This window comes from Trichosurus vulpecula, chromosome 8 (assembly GCF_011100635.1).
Source record: "Trichosurus vulpecula isolate mTriVul1 chromosome 8, mTriVul1.pri, whole genome shotgun sequence".
Lineage (NCBI taxonomy): Eukaryota > Metazoa > Chordata > Mammalia > Diprotodontia > Phalangeridae > Trichosurus > Trichosurus vulpecula.
The window spans coordinates 202,343,662-202,349,419 of NC_050580.1; the positions used below are offsets into that span (position 1 = coordinate 202,343,662).

At 37.1% G+C, this 5,758-nt stretch overlaps 1 pseudogene; it reads left to right on the plus strand.

Moving 5' to 3' along the window:
* Nucleotides 1-816: 816 nt before the first annotated feature.
* On the plus strand, nucleotides 817-5,108 carry LOC118829834 (annotated as a pseudogene).
* Nucleotides 5,109-5,758: the final 650 nt, after the last annotated feature.

The following is a 5,758-nucleotide window of genomic DNA, read 5'->3' on the forward strand; positions in this document are numbered from 1 at the left end:
AATTGCTTTTATTTCTTCTGTCAAGGAAAATGATCCTCACACTGGGGAAAAAAACCAAAAAGACCAAATATAACTGAGAGAAAACCGAAACCAGATTGGTGAGAAGGTAGGAAGAAAGCACTCAGCTACTCTTAGTTCAAGTCTCCCAGGCCAGATGAAATGAATAACAACAAAATATCATATTTAAAGCATACTTTAAGACTTACAGAGCCCTTTTTTCATAATAACTCCATTAAAAAGGTAAGGCAATCCTTATTACCTCATTTTATAGGTGAGGAAACAGAAGCCAGAGAAATTGTGACTTGTTCAGTTCAATGTGACATAGGTCATTGGTGTTAGAACAAAGATTTGAAATGGGGCTCCTGATTTCAAAGTACTTTTAAAATTTGCATAAATGAAGTGAAAGTGTACTTTAGTAACTATAGGCTAGAGAGCATTATTAAATTGATAGTTTGTGACTACTTAAAAAAAAGATGCAACGATAATCAGGAGTCTGGATAAGTTCATTAAGAACAAGTCATGCCAGACTTGCCTCACTTCCTCCCAACCCCTTTTTTTCTTAAACAGAATCACTAGACTGATAAACCAGTGACATACTCTCTACTTCATGGTAGGTACTTGGATTTCAGTAAGAGATTGAATAAAATCTATGATATTTTCATAGGAAGCATATGAGCTGGATGATAGCATAGTTAGATGGATTCGAAATCATCTGAACAATCTTCATAAATGTCAACAATATCTCATGATATGCCATGGTACCCCATCCTCTGCCTTGTCTTGTTCAACTTTTCTATCAGAGACTTCATTGAAGACATGATTGACAGGCTTATCAAATCTACAAAAGACTTAAGAGGGAAGGGGAGAATTGGTTCCCTGGATGACAGAATCAGGAAGCTGAAAAAGCTTGATAGGTTGAGATGATGGCTCAAAACTACCAACATGAAAATTAACAGGCACAAATGTAAAGTTCTGTGATTGGGGTAAAGAAAAATCAGCTACAGAAGAATAGAATAAAGAGATGTGTTTTTAAAAAAGGAAAGAAAGAAATGGGTTTTAATTGACTGGACGATCAATATAAATCAAAGGGTGATATGGCTGCTAAAGTAGACAATATGATCCTAGACACATTAATTAAAATATAATTTCCATTTCAGGATGGTAATAATTCCACCCTACAATGCATTAGTTACACTTGGAACATTATCCTCAGTTATGGATCTCCTGTTTTAAGAGGGGCATTGACAATACTTCTGGAGCTTGTCCAGTATAGGGCAATCAGCATGCCGATGTGACTTGAAACCATATCATGTAGGAAATGCCTCAGGGGAATGAGGATATTTTACCTAAAGGAGAGAAAACTTAAGTGGAGAAATGATAAATCATCTTCAACTACCTACACATTGTGATGCTTAAATATATTTAGAGTTGATCTGTTTCACTAACGTGGGTAGTTAAGAACAATGGGAGGAAGTTATACGGAGGTGAATTTCAGTTAAATATAAGGAAAATATTTATGTGCTCCTTGGATTTAGAGCTGGAAGGAAAGAACCTTAGAGATTATGCCATCTTTCTAGTCTTCTAAGGCTTTATTCCCTCCCACTTACTTGAAGATTCAGCAACAGTGGCCTCTCTGATATTCCTTGCACACAGCACTCCATTTCCCAACTGTGTCATTTCACTGACTGTCCCCTATACTAGTAATTCTCTTCTTCCTTCTTACCCCATCCTTTAGACTTCCTTCAAGACTCAGCTCTTAGATCTCCCTTTTCAGGTGTTTCCTGGCCCCCAACCCACCACCCAGGTGCTAGCAGTGCCTTCCCTCTGAGATTATCTTCTATTTGCATGGCAAATATCTTGTATATTATTTTTGACATGACTTTCCCACAATGAAATGTAAGCTCCTTGAGGGCAGGACCTGTGATTTTGTCTTTCTTTGTTCTTAAGCTTTAGTTTTTCTTTTTTTTTTCTTAAAACTTAAAAAAGTTTTAGTTTTTCAATGAATGAAAATACCTTGTCTCTCTCTCATCCCTCCCCTGACACCATGAGAAAAAGAGAAAAACAAAACCCCTGTTACAAACATGTCTAGTCAAGCAAAACAAATTCCCCCATGAGCTATGTCATATGTGTGTGTATGTATATGTACACACATACACACGTAATCTTGTTCTGCAATCTGAGTCCAACACTTCTCTAACAGGAGGTGGGTATCACAATTCATCACCAATCTTCTAGAATCATGGTTGGTCATTATGTCGATCAGAGTTCTAAGTCTTTCAAAGTTGTTGTTTTCACAGTACTGTATAAAAATTTCTCCTCCCTTCACTGTGTGCCAGTTTATAAAAGTCTTTCCAAGTTTCTCTGAAGCTATTCCCTTCATTTCTTATAGTACAATAGTATTCCATCACCTTCATATACCATAGATTGCTTAGCCATTCCTCAGTTGATGGTCACCTCCATCACAGTTTTTCAATTCTTTGCCACTGTAGAAGAAGCTGCTGTCTTTTGGGCACATATATATCTTTTTCTCTCTTTCTTTGATCTCTTTTGGGTATAGACCTAATAATGATATGGATGGGTAAAAGGGTTTCCATAATTTAATGGCTTTTTGGGAATAGCTTCAAATTGCTTCCCAGAGTGGCTTGACAATTTTACAGCTTCACCAACAGTGCATGAATGTACCTCTTTTCCTGTACCACTACCAGAATTTGTTGATTTCCCTTTTTGGTCAGCTTTGCTAATCTGATCAGTATATGATGAAACCTGAAGTATTATTTTAATTTGCAGTTCTTTAATTGATGGTAATTTGGAGAATTTTTTTATTTGGCTTTTGATAGCTTAAATTTTTTTTTTCCTCTGAAAAATTTTCATGTCTTATAACTATCTATTGGGGAATGGACCTCATTCTTCAGATCAATTCCATATATATATATAGATATAGATAGATAGATAGATAGATAGATATCAGAGAAACTTGCTGCAAATATTATTCCCATTTACCTATATGTCTTCTAATTTTAGCTGTATTGGTTTTATTGTGCAAAAACTTTAAAATTTTACACAATCCAAATTGTCCATTTTACCTTCTGTGTTCCTCTCTATCTCTTGTTTTTCCATGATCTCTTCACCTATCCAGGGCAGCTAGGTGACCCAGTGGATAGACTCTGGGCCCGGAGTCTGAAAGACTCATCTTCCTGAATTCAAATCCAGCCTCAGACATTTATAAGTTGTGTGATCCTGGGCAAAGTCACTTAACCCTGTTTGCCTCATTTTTCTCATCTGTAAAATTTGCTGGAGCAGGAAATGGCAATCTACTCCAGTATCTTTGCCAAGAAAACCTCAAAAGAGGTCACAGTCAGACGTGACTGAAAAACAGTTAAACAACAAACCTTCACCTATCCATAGATTTTTTCCCCTTGTCCCTTTAATTTGTGTATAGTGTCACTCATTATGTTTAAATCACATACCCATTTGGAGCTTATCTTGGTATATTGTGTGAGATGTTGATCTAGACTTAGATTTTGCCATGCTGCTTTTTAGTTCTCCCAACAGTTTTTGTCAAGTAATGAAATCTTATACCAATATTTGGAATCTTTGGGTTTGTGAAACACTAAACTACCATGCTCATTTACTCCTGTATATTATGTACCTAATCTGTTCCACAGATCAACCTGTCTCTTTCTTACTCAGTACTAAATTGTTCTGATGATCACTGCTTTGTGGTATAGTTGGAGATCTGGTACTGGTAGGCCCTTTTCCTTCTCACTTTATTTCATAATTTCTCTTGAGATTCTTGACTTCTTATTTCATCCAGATGAATTTTTCTCCTAGTTCCACAAAGTAATCTTTTGGTAGCTTAATTGGTATGGTACCAAAAAATAAATTTAGGTAGAATTCTAATTTTTGTTATGTTGGTTTGGCCTACCCTTGAAGAATTAATATTCTTGCAGTTATTTATATCTGTCTTTATTTGTGCAAAGAATATTATATAATTGTGTTCACATAATTTCTGTGTATATCTTGGCAGATATACTCTCAAATATTATGTACTTTCTACAGTTATTTCAAAGGGAATGTATTATGTTGCCTCTTGGCTTTAGATAGATATTATTTATTGTACTAAGGAAGGATTTTGCTACTTCTATGCTTTTATGTATGTGTGTGTGTATGTGTGTGCGTGTGTGTATGTGTGTGCGTGTTTTAAACAGGAATAGGTGTTGTATTTTGTCATAAGCTTTTAGGTATCTATAGATATAATCATATGATTTTTTAATGATAGTTATGCCCATCTGGCTGCTGATGACTTCGGAGTCAAGTATTAACTAGAGGTGGCCACGAGACAGACTGTTGAAAGAAATATTCATGGCCTCCAGAAGGTTATTGATGACCACAGTGTGACCAGGCTCCAACTGGAGACAATAATTGAAACCCTGAAGGAAGAACTGCTTTTCGTGAAGAAGAACCATGAGGAGATAAATTCTCTATAACCTTAGATTACAAGTTCTAGCTTGATGTGGAGGTAGATTCTTCTAAATCCTAGGACTTGAGCAAGGTCATGGCTGATATCTGAGCTGAGTCTGAGTATGATGCTCTGGCTGAGAAAAACAGAGGTGCTTGATAAGTACTGGTCCCAGCAAATTGAGGAGAGCACTGTGGTGGTCAACACAAGATCTGAGGAGGCAGAAGCTGATAGAGATACTGTCAGTGAGCTGAAACATATAGTCTAGTCCCTAGAGATCAACCAGGATTCTCTTCAAAATCGAAAAGCCAGCTTGGAGGACAGCCTGAGGGAGAAGAATCGCTGTGCTGCACAGATGGAGCAGATCAGTGCAGCCCTGCTACCCCTTGAGGCAGAGCTAGGGCAGACACTTCCAGGGGGCAGTACCTAGCACAGGAATTTGAGACCCTGTTCAATATCAAGCTCAGACTAGAAAACAGAGATCAACACTTATCAAAACTTGCTGAAGGATGAGGGGGACTTCAATCTTGTTCATGCCTTGGACAGCAGCAGCTGTTCCTTCTGAAACATCCAGAAGACCAGCACCTGGAGCATTGTAGATGACAAAGTGGTGGCAGATACCAATGACTTCAAGGTCCCGCAGCGTTAGGGCCATAAACTAAAGATCTAAGCTCAGGCAGGAGGTTAGCAAAGGTTTGTTGGTCACCTGGAAAAAAAGAAATAGGTACACTTTTGTCTACTGCCATTTATTAATTTTCAGTGGCCAATCATACCTAAGTTTTCTAAAATTCTATTCATCTCCTTAACTTCTTATTTATTCATTTTTGTTATATTTATCTGGGTCTGGAAGGAACAAATGAGTTTCCTCATTATTATAGTTTTACTGACTATTTCTTTCTCGAACTCATTTAGTTTTTCCTTTAAATATTTAGATGCTTGGTTTAGTACTGATGCTAATTCATTTTCTGTGGTATCTTTCAGTAAAATGTAGTTTGCATATTTATCTCTTGATATGTTTAGAGCTGAAAGGGATCTCAGGGGCCATGTAGTCCAAACTTTTGGTTTTACAGGTGAGGAAACTGAGGCAGGTTAAAGAGAGGTTAAATTATGTGCCCAGGGTAACATGGCTAATAAATATCTGAAAATTTTGAACCTGGATTGTCTTGACTCCAAGTCTAGCATCCTAACCAGATTTGCACTTAAAAGGACGCTTGAAGGAGAACTGACTGCTTATCATGTACTTCACCAAATCCCCTTTTTCTATCCTTGGGGTTGAAGGGCAATTAATTGACCTTCTAC